The following is a 19,375-nucleotide window of genomic DNA, read 5'->3' on the forward strand; positions in this document are numbered from 1 at the left end:
GGCCAAGACTGAGGGTATTGTGACTGGTGGTGCTGAAACCATCAAGAATGATGTCATCCTCATACCAAATTTCCTTGTCACATCTCACTGCCTTCTCATTTCGGTGTCTTCTGATTTACAAGCTGGATGGAACCTTTTACTTTCTCTCCCTTTCTCATTACAATCTTACCTTTGTGCCTCTCCCCTTTCAGATATCCAAGAACTGCAACCTGACCAAGCAGTAGTGGAAGAGACATGTATGGTTGGGCAGAAAATCAATAATGGAGAAGGAACACTGTCACACAATCTCACACTTGCAGCCATCAGCTCACATACTGATAGGACTTCTTTAGAGCAGTGATTCTCAAATGTTTCAAATACATTGGTAATCAAATAAAGTTTCCATCTAAATTAAAACTCAGTCCACTATTCAGAAAATGAACGTGTTGCACAGAAATTATGCCTTAATAATGCTTTTAAGAAAAGAGGAAGACTATAGACATTGATCAAATATATATGCCCTATTCTCATTGCAGAATTTCTCTCTTCTTGTATATTCCCCATCTAGTTAGCCATCCAGCACTGTGCATTTGGTGGCTGAACTGAACTCCAGATTTCTGCCTGTGTTTCACACTATTTCTTGAATTACTACTAAAATTTCCATGGACCCTCAGGGATATGCAGATGCCGCCATTTGAGATTTGCCACCTTAAAATGATTACTTTGAGATGGATCTGCACATCATGAGACACTTGTCATAGGTGGCCTGCAACTACAGTGGGGGGGGGGGGTGGCAAGGATAGCACAGACACCAGCTCACTGGTGGAAGTTTCAGTCTGCTACTGAACACATGTTCATGCTGATTAATTTCATGTTCTACCTCTACAGCATACTTCACATTGACACTCCCTGAAAATTTATTTGTACCCATCCCAAAATTATATCCTGCATGGTTTGTACCAGAATGTTTGCAATACACTGTGGACACCATTTTGGAGACAAAATGGCACTTGTAACAATCAAAAACAGTGTTAGAGAGATAAATTTCATGGACCCTATCTCGAACTGGCAGCTTTGCTGATGTAACCTTCCCTCTTTTAGATTTTATTCTTGAATATCTAAACATCCAGATGACTACTTTTCAAATTTTAGTTACTTGCCAGATATTCAAGTGTTAGAAAACAATGCCCATATGTTACGATATTAGGGAGAATCAGTGGTGCTGAGCTCTCAGAATTGTGAGTTGCATGTTCAGAGTGACATCTCTCCTGAAGCAGTAAGGCCCCTCTCAAGACTGAGGTGGCCTGAGTTGTATTGTAAATGAATAGTAATGGCCAGACAACATTTTCCCACGCCTGCTATCAACTTAAACCGGATGACTAGAATTAAAAATGGCTCAATTAATTCCAAAAATATGGCTATATTATATTCAGCAATGTCTTTACTTTGCAAGAAATTTGCTTAAACATTTAGATAAATAGGTTAAATAGTAAAAGTTGTTAACTGCATGTGGTTTGTTGTTTATCACAACTGGGTTCTTTATGAACAGTAAATACTAAGTTTATTGAAAAATAATGTAAATTTCTATCTTTCAACCATTCAACACTCAATCCAATAATTAAATTCCTGTTGGACAGAAATTTGAAGAGGAATACAGTCTTGGCGAAATGTATAAAGAAATGAATCAGCGAGTTTTGAGACGATGAGCAGCTCAGGTTGAGGTTCTGGATTCTCAGGGGGAAAGAGAACAGGAAATAACATCACCACAGGAAATAGCGTCGCCAACTCAAGGAAACCCAAACACATCAACTGAAAGCGGGTCACTAACACCAGTGCTTCACCAAACTCTCAGTGACGATGTTACCTAGTATGGTAATGAAATGTCTGAAAATGAACCTTCCAGCTCAGCGAGCAAACCTACACCCAGAAATTAATAAATTTGGAATTATTTCCTTTTTTAAACTTGAGATAGGTCTAAGACCAGCAATCATCATCATTTTAGTACTCTTCAATTCCATTTCAGAACAAAACAAGATACAATTGTAAAGCCTTCAAGAGTGTCTTTATTTTCACAAACCAGTATCCAGAGCACTATAATACAATTGATATCAATAACACTTCAAAGCTAGTTAATGCATCAACACTTTGAAATATTAATACACCTTAAACTAAAAATATTTTTCATCTATGAGAAACAAATCTTACATTTGTTACAATATCAAGTGTATGAAATTCTAGAAAAGAGAAATGTGGAATCATTAGATTTATATTTGGTAACTCCTGTACATTAATAATAGATTTAATGATCATTGAAATTGTACAAATGAATTGAATTTTATAGAAAATCTTCTTTGTGCCTCTTTGGGGCATGGTGCTAAATTCCTCAAATGTACTCTAAACCTAAATCTTAGAAAGACTGCAGTGAGTATATTTCTCACATCTGATATTTTGTATGTTAAACAATAATGTGTTAATACATGGTACTAAGAAGCCACCAAAGAAATGCACAACTTACACATTCAAATAGTATTTACTATTTGATTTCTGAAGTCCAACTTCTTTATGTCTTACACCCACTCCCAAAAAGAACTGTGATTTTCCATAGAATGTAGCACAATTTCCCGTTTGAATGCAGGCCCTAATGTAGTGACAATATACTTGATACAACAGCATTTTATGATCGAAACAATTTCTGATTATTCATCATGGACCTGTACAAAGCATTCAGTGCAAAAGAGGAAGAAGGAATTGCTGGATGTGCACTTCCTATTCACCATGTACCAGGTAATGTTAACAACAACGTGATGGGCTACATACTTGAACCAGCTTTCTTGGCTGCAGAAGGAAACTGCTGGGTAGTGAAGATTCAACAGATTGAACATGTTTATGCAGAGTAATGGTTTCAATCCTCTAAAGTTAATCGCATTTATATAGCACTTTTGTCATGATTAGACATCTAAAGGGGAGGGGAAGTACTTTTAGGAGGGAACTGAAAGCACAGTGGGAGAGACAGATTTTCAGGAGGTTTCTGTAGGTATGGAGAGATGTAAGAAGAAGGGATTTAGGTAGTGACAAGGTTGAGTTACTTGGCATGTATCAAGATGAGCAAGTTTAATCTTTTAAAGGACTGGAAGTATAAACTACTGCTCAGCTTTGAGTCAGGCAAAATATTAAGGTGAGATACGATGGAATTGTACTGGATCAGCTAATTGGGTAGAGCAATGGGACTCAGAATAAAGAATCTTCAGCACTTAGTGCTTTGGTACATTGAATCTCCCAACCATTGTGCAACCTGCACTCTTTGTCACTCCATTTAAAACAGTGATAAGAATATTATAGACTTATAGCTTGCTCTGCCAGATTACTGGCTGAGGAATGAACATGGAAATCCAACCAGGAGACTTGTTCCATGCAGCTAAAGTATTCAACTTTATGGAACTATATTCTCATGACCTAGGCAACAATTCAAAAGTAAGAGTAACTTGAGCTGAACATCTGTTACTTTGAATAGGAAAAAAAAACAAGAATATGAATAAAGTGATTGCAGGTTGTTCATGCTTACAATTCGATAATTTGCAGAGATATACATTAAATATTGCAATGTATTTACACAAGTTCCTGACTCCTTCATGTCTTAGTTTTATAACTCTGCCAAGTGAGAATTCAGGGAAAATTTTGCTACAATACTGCAACATTTATGGAAAATCATTCAGGATATAAATTTTTACAGCAAAATAATGTTTCTTAGAGTTTTCCTTTCAATCATTCTGTAATATTTCAATGAGATTTAGATTCTTTAAAATAAGTCATACATTAAGGGATACTGTATAAATCACCATCTGCTGTTCAGAAGAAACAGAAATGAGTGTTATTTTGCCTAAAGAGTTACAAACAAGTCCTAAATGAGTGTAGTGCTACCAAGGCCAATTTATGGAAAAGTTTGGATTTAACACATCATTTTCATCCTAACTAGTAGTTACCATTGGTGGTAATCCAAGAATCCAATTTTCATAGTGAAGTATATCTGGCAGCCTCATACCTCTTTCACTGAAGGTGTGGGATTTCTCAGGTTGGCATATAGAGACTCATTTCAGAATGTCTCAGGATTGAAGGCTGCTTGTTTCAGTAAGCCTGGTGGTGAAAGTCCACAGAAGGAGTGATGTCATGTACGCATTTAGGATGTTCCTTGCTCTTTTCGAGGCACTGACTAGCTTCATGCCCTCCTTCCATTTTGCATCCAGGTTAATATGACTCCTTAGCAAGATGCACATGACAAGGGGACATTCCCTTTCTCATGACGACTCCTATAAAATGTCAAATAAGGTGGAGTAGCACAACACTTCATTGTCTGAGGAATTTCCCTAAAACTATTTCCAGATGCTATGTTGTTTGGGTACTGGTAAAGACTTAACAATGTGTCCCAGAAAGTCTCTTGTTCAGTTTTGAGTGTTCTTTTCTCAGCTGCAGCAAAAATGACCAGGAAGTGATAACTCTGCAGGAATGCTTTGAATATCTCTTTAAACAGTTCATGAAACCTAACTTCAATGGATGTTTACTCCCAAACACAAAAGGTGTTAGTTTAAACAGCAGTCAACACTATGCTGTGGAACCTCTTTAAGGACACTGGCAGCCATTTTAAATGGTATTCACAAGCCTCTGGGCAGCTGTTGACGTTAAACTCCTCGAGCAAGATGTATCTTGCGATAAGTGAAAACTAAACTGGTGATCCAACTTTGAACACTCTTTTCAGTGACTAAAATGTTTGTCAGCAATTGCTCCTTAAAACCACTTTATGAACCTAGCATTGACACAACAAAATTCAGTCATGGCTCAATCTTAAAATATTCACAATATGGGGAAAAATTGGCTTTTTTTGTGAAATGTGATCTGCTGCATCCCTAACCTTGTCTCTGTTCAGGTTGGCTGCAGGATATTAGAAGACAGTAAAAACAGACAACTAACAAGGGTGCATCTCAGGAAGGGGAAGACTGAAGGTATACTGAACAGTGGGAAATGGCATCCCTCTCACACAGCCCAGGACATGCGTGGGCAATGCAACTGCAAGGCCAGATTTTTGCAGACATCGCAGGTGAAATCTTACAACTCCTTTCCCCGTGGTTTTGACTTGTATTCTCCGCAGTAGATAATGAACGCACATTACCTAAAACAAGTGTTTGCATCTTAACCGTAACCTGTTTGAAAGGAGGGAGTGGGGAATTAAGACCTGACAGATCTCCAAGCCATCAGTCCGGCAGTAAAGGCCTGCTATTATAGCCCCGTTGAGCCTCTGGATAAATTGTACTTTCCAAGGGTTAATTAAGCTGTCTTTAGCGGCTGTGCGAGAGGGAGCAAGCTGGCACTTACAGCGTTTTCTGAAGTCGACTGTCGACATTACAGTCCCTGCTGCTTTTAGCTGTATCGATCGAATGCCTGACCTGTGAAATCCTCCATGGCTGCTAATACCAGAAGCTCACTGGCGCTCTCCAGGAGTTGAATGGCTTATGCTCTGTAACACAATTGCTTGTCCCACCAGGACAGCCAATTAATTCACAAGAACCACCCAGTGTAATCTGGGCTGTAACTTAAATTCAAATGAAATGTTATTTGTTGTTGAAATGAATCCGTCTTTTTCTGTATTGTATCATCAGTAAGACGGACTTTGACAAACCTCTCGGTCCTTTGATATTAGTGCAATGGGTTTGATTTATTGTTTGTGTGCTCGTTCAGAATTGGAAAAGAATATTCTCCAGGTCTCCAGTCAAAGATCAACCTAGTGACCCTTGTTGTCCATGCTGGTATGTCGTCAATTGTCACTTGGGCAAAATAGCAAAGTATGGGACTCATTTATGACGCAGAGGTAATGTCCCTACTCCTGAACCGAGAGACCTGGGTTCAAGCCCCACTTGCTCCAGACTTGTGTAATAAAGTATGTGAAGTTAAACAAAAAAAAGTGTCATCAGTGCTCGAGGATATTACGCACAATCTGAAATTAGCATCTGCAAGACAAAAAGTGTAAAAAAATTCCATTTAAACAAAGTAAGCTCTTTAAAGGGGGAGGGAGGGGAATCCTATTATGTGTCAGCTCCACAGCATAGAAGTTTCTTTTTAACCCCCTGGTGGCAGATGAAACTTCTTCCGTCTGGAGTACCAATGTAAAAGCAGTACGGTGGTGCATAAGCATTGCAGAATTGCATGTGATTCCGTTTGAATATTAATTGAGTTTAAGCTGTGGTTTGCAATGAAAGAATCAATTGTGCGTGGCTGGAAGCACGGGACTGCACTTGCAGCATTGTTATTGCTAATACACATAATCAAACCGTTCAACTTAGAAAGGTGTCACAATGCGGTAAATTGGAGCATTATGTCTGAAGATTTTTAATCTTGTTTTAGTTTGTGCTTAACTGGAGCATCCCCATCTCTAAGTCAGAAAGTCAAGCGCCATTTGGAGGTAGATGTTTGTCATAGGCTGTGGTACAAAATGGGTGATAGCAAATTAGCCACCTGTTTTACAGTTTGCTGTCATCATTTCACACTACTGTCCAAGCTAAGCAGATCTAGGCTGATGCTTCATTGCAGTAATGAAGGGATGCAGCACCATCTGAGTTGGATGTGAAAGTTTATTATTCAAAGAACTTCAGAATTCTCCCAGCTTTTATTAATATTGTTCTTCAATTAATATTTCTAAAGGTTATCTGGCTATTTTTCATCTTTCTGGCCCAAATGCACTTCAATTCCAATAAAGTGCTGCAAAAAAAAACCCTTTCTTGACTGTAAAGTTCTTTGAGAAGTCTTGATCTTGAAAAGACCTTGTATATGTACGTTTTTTTTTGTGTGTAGTATTAAATCCACATGGGAGATTCCAAAGTGCATTGAACATACAATATATGGAATTACTGTGAATGTTCAGAAACTTTAGTGCACAGTTATGGAGTGTTAACGTCGTGGTATGGAATATTAGTGCAGAACTATGAAGACATAGAGTAAAATTATGGAATATTAATATCAAGGCGTAAGGCAAGGATAATTAGTGAAGTTTTAGAATCTTAATGTACATGTTCACTGGAGCACGAGCGCTATTCTGAATCTATGAACACATAAAGTCATATTCAAAAGGAATGATGCGCAGGAGCATTGGAAAGGTGTAAGAAGTAAACATTTTGGTTGGAAATAGCATTTTTGGATTTAGAACATTTACCAGGAAATTACCATTTCACTTTTTTTTGAAAATCTTAACTTGTTCGTGATAGAAAATATGTAAAGATGAAATTCTCGAAGCTGCACGGACAACCCTGAGGTGATATTAATAGTGCGATATAAACTTTTACTCAGCTGAAGAGAAACGTCGAAATGGCTTGAAAGACCGTCTGCGCGGGAAGTTAGCAAGCGAGCAGTTTAAGACCGCTGCGAAAGAAATGGCAAGTCTGTAGCAGCAAAAGTGACAAAGCAAGACGGTGCCTGAGAAAGTCATTCGCAGCCTGGGTAGAATTTCCTGTGAGTTCAGCCTGCAGCTCCTCCATTTCAGCGGAGGTGTTTGTTAGAGAGAAAAAAATAACGACATAATTAGAATGCGAAATGAAATTAGGTGTTTAAAAATATTTGTTCAGGTGCTTTTTTGCATTCATGACAGGAACCAAGCTTCGCAAAAAAAATTAATCTCAAGCATCGCTACTACCAATTTTATCATAAATTATCATGAAAAGGTTTTCTACAGAGTGGATGCTTAATTACAATCTAATTTGAATAATTTAGCATATTAATTAGTTTTGGAATGAAAATCAGTTTTACATTTTTTAACTTCAATTCAGAAACACATTGCGATAATCGCACTCCTTTTTAAAATGCATGTGATCTTATTACTAAAGGAAACGCAGTGAAGCTTTTTTTCCCGCACAGCCGTGTTTTTAATTGATTAATGGGTGAGCATCTTTGACATTAATAAAGTATAACTAAATTAAAGACAACTTCATTATTCTGCTACGCGGCCACATGTCTCTTGGCAGCTAGCAAAACAAAATGCAAAATAAAAGATTAGATAAAAGAACGACTCAGAGCATTGATGTGGCTCTTTTTTTTAACATGAATGTCTAAATACTATTGGATGTATCTACAATCATCTTTAGGAAGAATACAAAAAAAATCTGACCAATTATGGCCAATTCAATTAACGGAATCAGCTTTAAAACATGTATTCTTACTGCATTGAATAACCTGTACACCTCAGGGTCAGCAGCATTGTATTATTCTCAGAGAGACTCCCGCACTGTAAAACAAGAGGGGTGCATTTAAGATTCTTAGACCGGGGCGAATCTACTAAATCGAGAGAAAGGAGCGAAAGAATACTCTTTGCTGTCCACAGTTTTTAAACTCCACCTCAAAACAGGCAGATGAAAAGCCTTTTGACATCCGTTTCAATCTAGAATATTGAAATAAAAATCAATGAAACGATCAGATTGGATGCAGGTAGTCAATTTCATCCCCAGTGCTATAAGGAAGGGTGAAATTAGACTTCTTTTTGGTTAAGGACACTGCTTATAGATGCAGCGATTCCTATGACTGAAGTAACATAAAACACTTAATATTAATACAATGCAATGCTGTTGCAGACAGTCAGGTGGGATGGGCAAAATGGTTGTACAGAGCCAGATCCATACAAAAGCAGTAAGGACTACTCCGTTATTTACTTGTGTGAACGAGGTTTTCAAGAGTTCGGTTTGATCATTAATGGAGAGAGAGAGAAAAAGTTAGCGTTTCGAGTCCCATATGACTCTCAGAACTCACTTCCGTTCTGAAGAAGTGATATTGGGTTCGAAAACATTAACTCCGCTTCTCTCTCCGCAGACGCTGCTAGACCTGCTGAATTTCTCCGACACTCTCCATTATCATTTCCCATCTCCAGCACCGGTAACATTTTGCTTTTATTCGGTTGGATCATTTTTGGATAAACATGAAATTAGCACTGCCTTGGTAACAATGGCACAGCCGCATTTACTGGGTGTCTTTAATGTGATGACATGTTCTTTCACCAAACAAGAATAGAAGCGTTAACAAAGATTGCCAGATTCGCTGTGGATAGTATTGACTTCCTGAAGGTCTTGTAAAGGTGCAAGGCTTTTACTAAAACAAATCCCGAGAATTAAAAGCATGAGATTCAAAGAATCCAAGAATTCTCCTCTGCTAGCTATGCTAGTCTTACTTTGTGAATTTCTGACATAAGTTATCATTCCTCATCAATTGTAAGGTATTGGGGGTTGTCACATTCTGAAAGGTAAAGTGCTTGCTACTGACATTCAAAGCAAGTTAGCATTTTAAATTCAGTTGTTATTAGATTTTAATTTTCTCTAACCTCTTGCCATTCAATTTTTTAAAAAAGTGCTAAGGTGACTCCTGTTATTCCCAAAAAGATGCTGAATATTGCTTGGAATCAACTTTCCAGAATTGACTGATTTTTAACAATAACACTATAACTGGCAATTATTTTGGACCTGTCCTCCACTAACACATCAGTATGTCCATTTTTGCTTCTGCTGTATTTCTGCTAGGTCAGCTCCATTGTACTCTTCTATATAGAAGACATATTAACTTTTGAGTCCACAGTTACCAGTGCAGTCAGTTAACAAGGTTTTGTTGTACCAATTGGCACAGTCAGTTGTTCCTCTGAACTTTGCTCCTCATACCTGTATGTAGAGGACAATATTGTTATTTTTATCTCTTGTTGTTTTGTGACCTCTATCTGACAGGGGCAACCTTTCACTCTGCACTTCTTGCCATTTACCATGTGACACACCAGTCTGCTGTTATTGCCTTGGCGGCCTATCCTAAGGATAACTTAGCTTTAACAATGACACTGAAGGCAGAGATGAGGTAACACATGTTAACTTAATCTCTATCCTCCCTGTGCATGGTTCTCACAGCCCTCTACCCATCTTTTCAACCTTATATAAAGGGAAGCTCAGAAACAAAGTTGAATATTATCTCCAAAAGCAACATAAAATTTAAACAATCATGCTTTTTAAAGTGTGTAAATTGTTAATCTTGCTATATTTGAATATGTGGCAACTACAAGTCACAGTATCCTTGAGGAATTTACAAAATTGAGGTAGTTTGAGTTATCTGATTTATAGGATTATGTTACTTTCTTTAACTTGCATCAACTGTGAAGCATGCATGTGTGCCCTATATTGAGACAGTTAACTAAATTCGTACCTTAACTGGTTGTCACTGTCCAGCTTTTATTACATAGTAAAATACAACACCACTGTTATGATGCTTACTGAAAACATGTTTTAAATTGGATTGTGTTATGAAGATGCATTTTATGTAAGTGCTCTGTGACACACGGTACCCACAATAAGTTCTATCAGTAGAATATGAACACCTTTAAATAAGGGATTTATTGTGTATTCAATGCTTCATTTGTTACTTAAATAAAAGATAGATGCCCTTATTCATGCTTTATGTGTGAGCTGTGTTGCTAATTATTGAGCAGTGCACCACCTATATCATATTTAGGTTATTGGAACAAGTCAAAACATAAATATACACAGAACTAATATGGACAATGTGAGGTAGCAATATTCCTCAAATATTCTGGAAACCTTCTGGAACCTGAGGAGCTAGCCAGTGTTCCACCCTTGCCTACTAACTTCAGTTTGTTAAAAAACTTGTAGATAGCTGAGTGAACACAGAAATATAGGAAGTTTTTTTTAGATTCTTCAAGATTTAAATCATAGTATAACAATAAAGAAAATGATAATTCTTCCTTGTATGAGCAGGGAAGAAATATTTGAAATTCAAATACTTGCTTGATAACAATTAGAATTGCTCTTGAACAGTAATAGCTGTCTTAACATCTATGAAGGAAGGACTGAAATAACATGAGCTGCTCGTTGTGTTGGTAACATAAGCTCCTGTATCATTCCTTAACTTGGCAGGACGACTCAGTGATTTGTTCTTTAACTGCTGTTACTGCTACCCTAATTTGTTAACTAAGAGGAGCATTAGTGGAATAGAGTCATAGAGTCTTAGTGATGTACAGCACAGAAACAGACCCTTCAGTCCAACTTGTCCATGCTGACCAGATATCCAAACCCAATCTAGTCCCACCTGCCAGTATCCAGCCCATATCCCTCCAAACCCTTCCTATTCATACACCCATTCAGATGCCTTTTGAATGTTACAATTGTGCAAGCCTCCACCACTTCCTTTGGCAGCTCATTCCATACACGTACCACCCTCAGCATAAAAAAGCTGTCCCTTAGGCCTCTTTTATGTCTTTCCCCTCTCACCCCAGGGAAAAGACTTTGTCTATTTATCCCATCCATGCCCATCATGATTTATAAACCTCTATAATGTAAAGAAGGTTTTCTTTTAATTGTGCTTTTTTTTCTGCCAGTGGAACATGCTTGGCCTAATCTTTGGCTCTGAGTGGTGGTGAGTTTGGAGGTGGGGAGGGGATTTAATTAGGCTGCTTGTGAGCATATCTGTATCCTGTCATATTCTTGCCTCAACCAAAATTAGTCCCCTAATAAGGCCCATAGTCAACTTGCCTATTAGTCCATCAGTTGAGGACGTTGAGTGCCAAATAATGACCGCGTCAGGGCCTCATCCCTTCTCTGCTGGCATTAACCCCTCTACAGGTGGATCTGTCACTATTTGCCTTGTATGATTGTGAAGTCAGCTTGCTACCTCCAGGATGGGATGCCCTCAGACTGTGTACAGTTGCCCAGTACTCTATGTCTCATTAAGGAGCTTGACAACAGTAAGCCATGTGGGCATGCTGACAGCTACCCTGTTGCCCTTGTTGCTGATCCCCCTGTAACTCGACAAAGCAAATACCCTCCCCCTAAGCCTCTCCTACAACCCTGCCTCCTCCCCTCACATTACTTACACCTGATCTCCACGCTGTTCTACATTAAAGACAAAGGCTTAAACCCCATGGGAACTGCAGAAAACTGGCCGAATGAATGCTAGATTACATTGGATGAATGAATGGGAATTGGATTAAAGAGTTGTCCTTGATTGAAAACAGTGACCAGTCATAGATAAGCACTGTGGGAGGGGTTAGGGCTGGTGGTGTTTGTTGATCATCTTTATAAAATGAGACAGAGACTAGGAGTGAGTTGAACTGTTAGGAATCGGGGTGGGGAGATGATCATATTCCTGATAAAGGGCTTATGCCCAAAATGTTAACTCTCTTGCTCTTTGGAATTTGCCTGACCTGCTGTGCATTTTCCAGTGCCACACTTTTTGATGGGAGATGATGACATCAGTGTTGGGCAACATGAAGTGACACAAAGGCATTGACAAGTAAATGAGGAGACGGCAATAAAAACAGAAGGTATGGCAGTGTTTGTGGAGAAATTAACAGAGTTAACATTTCAATAACAGCAGAGGTCATCATGAAGGTAATGCCTTTTCAGCCTCCCCCCTCATCTGAGACATGGTGACTCTCAGATTAAACCACCGCCACACATTACGCTCTGTCTAATGAGAGAACAACCTAACACATTTGGATAAGTGCATGAATACGAAAGGTTTAGAGGGCTATGACCAATTGCAGGCAGGTGGGACTAGTTTAGTTTGGGAACATAGTCAGTGTGGACTGGTTGGACTGAAGGGGTCTGTTTCCATGCTGCATGACTCTTTGACTCCATGACCTGGGTCGTAGTGCGATCCTCAGACTCCAATGCCTGTGCCTCCAGCAATAGCCACTACCTCTCTAGTGTCTCTGCTAAGCAAAGAAAAGCTGCCAACCTCTGATTAGTGGGCAAAATGATGAGAAGTTCCCCTCAGGATGTGGATGCCAGGTGAATGTCTAATGCTGGCATCTGCACTGGTTGATTGACGAATTGGTGAACTTCCAGAAAGGAGATACACAAGGTGTCTTCCTCAACAAGATTTTGCCACTGTGTGGGAGGTCCAGGAGTTTTGCATGGCACTATTTTTTCATTCTATGCTGTGTTCATTTTGACACAAAATGAAATGGGTACATTTTCCAGAGAATGTTTGAAGACTTGAGATAATATTTTGTACAACAGCATAGACTAGTGGTAGTAAAAGAGCATTGTGCTTTTTCACTTTATTCTTGCCTCTGTCTCCTCATGAAGTGAACTAACCTACAGATGGAAGGAATATTTGCATCCTTAGAAATGAAACACATTAAGAATGTTATTGAATGGCATGATGGGAGCACTGCTGCTTCCGTACCTTGGGGAAAAAAAATCAATATCTCTGACATATATAAAGGACAATATCATGTGTCAGATTCCAGAAGTTGTTTCCCCAATTTAAATTAAAGCTTTTATAATGGCATGATTGGTTAAATTATCACTGAAGTAATCATGGCTGTGGTTACAAACAATTTAACTTACCTGTAAAAGTTTAATGAGAAATGGGCACCGATACATTTGCTTTGTGGAACTGAGTACAGCAGGTGCTGCAGTATATACTCGACAAGCTGACAATATTCAGGCAGGTTTCAAAACAGGCTGGTTGGGAGCTGAGATTACATGAATACCACTTCAAAACTAAAAAAAAATGTCAGACTGCCCAAATGCACCTTTGGAATGCATAAATGAATGCAGCTTGCTATTTAAGAATGATGTGTTTCCCAGAGGATCAGGATTACTGTGGAGCTATTTCGGGGCAGTTGTTTTTGTTGATTTATTTCCCCCAAACAAAAGCTAGGAAACAAACTGATATCCTTTCAGACATCATAAAGCCGTCTTCTTTCTAAGAAGTAACTCCAAATGGATTCAAAGTTTAATTAACATTCACGTAATTCATAATGTTCTTGGTTATTAACAAGTTCCACAAATATTATTACAGTCATCACAGAGATGTTAAAAGTCATTCTGCTTGTTTTATGAACAATATTCAAAAGGTAGTTTTGGATTACTGTAAGTCCATTATTGGGATAAGCTGGAATCAGTAGGAAAGCTCAGCTGGTTGGGGGTCCATGGTTTAATTACTGCTGAGGATATGCATATTAATTACAAGATAAGTGATATTTACTGTACCTATGGAACATATGACAGGGTAAAAGCATGAACAGCATTCACTAATAAACTCAGTATGGTAATGAGTAGGAAAACCCACTGAAGTAGAAGGAAGCAAAAATTAATCATAAACTGCAGTGATCCCTAAGTAAAGGCACTAAGCTCTGATGAAGGGCAACAAAAAGGATTGGAGCAAAGAAATGTTAATATTGTATACATACACAGATTGTCATTACACTACTCACATGATAACAGGGTGTAGATAGCTTCAAAAAGATCAATATCATGCAAAGAATCAGGAGAAGTTGAGGTTATAGGGTATCTTAAGTCTTTGATAATCCAGAATGTTAGTGGATAATGACAGTGAAATAAATGCTTGGTTCCATTCAACACTAGCTGGTAAAGAAACAGATCATTCCAACCAAAGAGAACCTACATTCTCAGTATACAACAGTTTGTTAGTTGATCCCATGGACTTTTGTTATCGTTCCCATGCCCGGACATGTTGAACATTCTTTCTGGGGGGGACAAAAAAATCCTTGTGACTTTGATCCAAAATATGTCTTGTAACAGTTTGAGCATTTACATTTTTTGCTCTCTATTGCTGTGGTTTAGATATCCTGCACCACTTACTATTTCAAACCTCAATAAAGAAATCTTCATTAGTCCTTCCTTTCTGACTTCTCTGTCATTTATAATCTTTCCTTCGAAACTAGTCATCTGACAGCAGAGATCTTCTCTTTATCACCTCCAGGACTTGAATAGATTCTGCTCTCCCTCATGTTCTACCAAAGTAAATATAAATCACCTCTCTCTGAATCTATGTGAAATACTAACCATGATTATTTTAACCACTTGATTTCTTTTACAAGATTATTCTTGATCAGACCTTCTTTTAAGAGATCAGCAATTTTGTCAGATGATGAGTCACCACTATGAGGGAAGACGTGCATGTATAAATATTTTTCACAGGAACTGAGAAAGAGAAGAGGTGTACAAGGTAATGAAGAGCAATGAAAAGATAAATAGTGATTGGCTGTATCAACTGGTTTACAATACAGAAATGAAAAGGCACAAATTTAAGATGATTGCAAAAAATTTAAGAGGGTGGAATGGACAAATATCTTTGTGGGAATGGTTAGAATGTAACATTTTCAACTGTAAATAGTGCAGAAACAAATTCATAAATTCTTTTCAAAGCAATCATACAAATATTTCAAAAAGGTGATTTATTAAAGGGTATGGAGAACGTCTGGATCAATGAGACTAACCTCAATGGCAGAAATATTAGCATAGGCTGAAGGACATGTGCTGTAATATTCTTTCTGTAGATGAAATATAACATTAGAGAAGTTATCTAACAGTTAAGTTTTTATTAAAATGATCTTAGGTGTTCAGAATCAATGTATAATAAATAATGTCAGTTTATAACCTGCTGATGTACAATCAGCATGGACACATGATTATTTGTAACTCTGAAATCATGGTTTCTTTGTGAATGTTCTAAACTTATTGCTATAACAGCATTTTAATTTTCAGTTTTTACTTGTTATGTCAAAAAAAATTCTGTTAATAAAAATGAGAGAATCCTTTATCTTTACAAGCTTTCATTAATTTAATTAAGCAGCTCCAAAATGTGTAAGAAATCAAAGAAACAAGATAGAATATTGTTAAACCTAAATGATCGCTGTTCATTTATCAACATTTCTGCCGTCGTCCTCATTTTACCAGAAACACTCAATGATTTCTTTTTTTTAATTTTGTGAAGACTGTTTTTAAAAAGTACCAAAGAAAAGTTCTGATTTCTTACCAGAGAAATAAAAATCTCCTTACATTTTGTTACCTATAGAATAGTACTCATTTGATTATGTAAAGTTGATACAATTCAGCAACTGAGCAGCCTTCCATTTTTCATCATAGAGCTTGCTTTTTTTGCTTTTACCTAACCTATTCAACCTGTCCAAGGATGGGAGGAGCCACATCAGTCTTCCCACAGTCTGGTGCTTAAGATTGTTACACTTAATTTTTAAGAATAATTCAGATCAGCACAATGGACCAATTTTGTGTTCATTTATGTGGCACGAATTGAATTGCCAGTTGTGAGAATAAACAGCTTGGAGTCAGTGAAATTGAGAATTTATGTTCCATTTTTTCACACGAGTTTTAGAGATCTTTAATGTCAGATTAAGAATTTTTATTTATATTTAAGTTGACTTTACAACTTTAAAATGAATGCTAAACCTATAATATGATTTCAGTCTATACCATAAATAATATTGCAAAAGTCAAAAATCTCAATAAAGAGACACATTGCTGTGGATCAAAGGACTTTGCATATAAATGTCATTGACTATAAATATAGATATACAATCTTTATTTTCTCAAAGAGCAAACAGATTGCATTACTTTCCACCATTTAATTTGAGATTTTGTGCCTATATAGCTGCTTTGTTAATTCGCAATGCAATCTGTCAACACAGAACTCTTTACCCATTGGACACAGTATATTAAAACTGTCATGGAGCTTGAGTAATCATATAAGGTGAGCTATGAAAGTATACAGGTGATGATGTGACAATGATACAGTGGTGCCAAAATGTCAGGTTTTTTTAAACAAGTGAACACCAAAGCATAATGTTTGACCAACATAATGCTGCAGTTCTTTTGCTTATTGCATTACATTTAATCAGAAAATAATTATTTGCAGTCCTTTTGAAAAGGTGCCAGTTTTAATTCAGTTTCAAATACATTTGATTTGGAGAGCTTCATTCCTTCAAAGCATATTTTATTAACGTCAGACTTCTAGATAGAAAAAAGCTATTGTTTCTAAGCTCATATTCGGATCAAATGCTTCTGCGTTCATGTTCAAAGATCCACAGAACAACTTAAACTTCAGTCAGAGGGAAATCCCTGCCCCCCTCCAGTTCTCCCAGTCAGAATTGTTTGAAACTTCAACACTGTTCACAGCTAAGCCTAAACTATTTTCTTGTGAATTCTGCCATAGAGGCTTTCAAATGAGAATTCATATTAATGATCAAGAGTAATAACCATAATTAATTTATTTCTCCTTTCAAATAAAAGAGCACTGAAGAGGATTCCCTACTACCAACCCAACTAAAATAGTCTAACTTACTGTAAACCAAGAACTTTCTGTTCTGTATCATTTCAGGTTTACATTGGGCAATTCACTGATTAACTCAGCTAAAAATCAGCCAGAAATGACAATTATAATAATAATTGTGATGATTGATATTTAACATTTTCAGCATGACATTTTCACTTGAATACTTGAATCAGTAGAATATTTGAAAAGAGAGACAACTATTAATTGTTTATTTCTGATTTCAGATTGACTGAATAAACTGTATCATCTCCTTTGCAACCAAATTACCATAGAATTGCCACAAAAAACAGACACAATTGGAAATGCTCAGCAAATGTGGCAGATCTCTTGAAGGAATTGGAAGTCTCCAAATCAAATAGATTTGAAAATGAGTTTAAATTTATCTTTATTTTTAAGAATGTTTATTAACAATTAATTTCAAAGTAACCATAATAAACAGAGCAGTTCTGACCAAAGATCCTGTTTGTTTCTGTGTAGACGCTGCCATATCTGCTGACTGTTTCCTGCATTTTCTGTTTTTATTATAGATTTTCAGCATCTACAGTATCTTGTTATTGACTTATGCAATCTGAATCGTGCTAAGATCTTTTGATTCTTAGCAGTTATTTTCAGGATCATTCCTGTATGGGGTAGCTAAATGCCACTGTCAGTGCATCTCCAGGGCCTGCCTGAAAATCCAGGATTTGCATAACATGGAGAGGGCAGGATTGGGCAGGTTCCCTACTGAAGCCTCCCATGCCCTTGGGTTTCTCTATTGTTCTCTGCAATTCAATAATTTTCAATTTTGCAAGTCAAATATTGTGGGGGGAGGAGGGGAATGCAGACATGTTCTGTGGTGACTGACTCATCGCCATCCTGACAGAGGGAGTTTGTGAAATTGGGCTCTGATAAGATTGCTAAGAGTAGACTGGTGAGCATTTTGTGAATTATAGGCATTGTAAGGCCCTATCAATAAGATGCCTTCACCTCATGGGTTCCAGAGATCTTCACCAGAGACCTAAGCTTCAGGGGATCCAATGGCTGAAGGTAAATCATTTTGGGTCTTGTAGGGTGCTGACCTAGGAGATTTGGAGACAAGTGCAAGCTGTGGTTTTCAGCAGCCACGTCCCCCCTTCTCTTGTCCCAACTGGGCCTAGATGGGGGAAATGGAAGCCCCACTTACCATCTGACTGGCAGGTCAGCCTGGTTTCCCAGCCAGGAACCTAACCACTTTTCACTAGCCAAGAAGGTAAGTAATCAAGCTGGTGACACATTAAGACATTTAAGCAGCCATTAATTGACCTGTTAATGATGTTTCTGCCTAGCAATTGATTGGTTACAGGGTGAGAAGAGGGTGGGTGGAGGTGGTGAATATCTCACCAGGGCCAACTTGCCCAATTCTTTGCTTTTCTCACCACTTTTCTCTCCAGGAGAGGAAAATTGGGCCGTCGGTTTCCTTCATTGAAAAAGATGCAGCTGTTTCTTAGGAGGTCAGGTCACTTCTCCGTCATGAAATGGAATGGTGGGACCTATATTTGGCCACTTGAAATTTGTATACCTCACAGCATCCAACATCCTGACCTTCATAATGAGGTTGCTTTTAAATAAACGAATGAAAACCTTGTGTAAGGATTCTCTTTTCCTAGCTTCTCAATTTGATTAATTTTGCATTGTGAAGGGGCAGACAGAGGTTCCAACGCCTTGAAGACAAATTGAGAGCTTCTGGATAATATGCAGACTCAGGCTTTTGTCAGTTTCCAGGGTATTCTGTTACTCTTTCACTAGATTTAAGCTGTGATTCCCTAGAAATGTTAGCCCCATTAAATTTAATGCATAGTTGAACCCTCTTGAAGACACTTAAATATAGCATAAGAAATCATAAAATGAAGAAAGGTTATTCAGTCTAATAAGGTGGTCCTTCTGCAAACTGTGTAGAATTTTGTATATTATCTTGGATTAACCCACTTACTGAATATTGTAATTAAATATTCCACATACGTGTACTCTCCATGGCTCAAATATAAGAAATACTTGAAAATATTCCTCCATTCCCACAGTTCACATATTTAAACCAATCAGATCATTATCCAGGATCTTCAAAAACATATTACAAATTAACATTGATTCCAAGTTGCCCATCTTCAGTTGAAGTTAATTCTTCCTCTCAATTCTGACAATAAGAAGGATGAATGTTACACAAAATAAATAAGAATAAAATTATAATGCTGAGCGTTTTCAGCATTGAGACTTGAAAGTCATTATTTGCCATTAGAGTTTGTTTTGAGATTTAGACATA

General features: G+C 37.6%; 1 long non-coding RNA gene across 1 annotated transcript; it reads right to left on the minus strand.

Moving 5' to 3' along the window:
- Positions 1 to 4,208: 4,208 nt before the first annotated feature.
- LOC122553228 lies at positions 4,209 to 6,151 on the minus strand. Its single transcript, XR_006312651.1, has 2 exons — positions 5,344 to 6,151; positions 4,209 to 4,283 (listed from the first exon to the last, which is right to left on the minus strand). It is a non-coding gene; the product is annotated as an uncharacterized LOC122553228 (long non-coding RNA).
- Positions 6,152 to 19,375: the final 13,224 nt, after the last annotated feature.

The sequence above is a fragment of the Chiloscyllium plagiosum genome, chromosome 9 (genome assembly GCF_004010195.1).
Source record: "Chiloscyllium plagiosum isolate BGI_BamShark_2017 chromosome 9, ASM401019v2, whole genome shotgun sequence".
NCBI classification, from domain to species: domain Eukaryota; kingdom Metazoa; phylum Chordata; class Chondrichthyes; order Orectolobiformes; family Hemiscylliidae; genus Chiloscyllium; species Chiloscyllium plagiosum.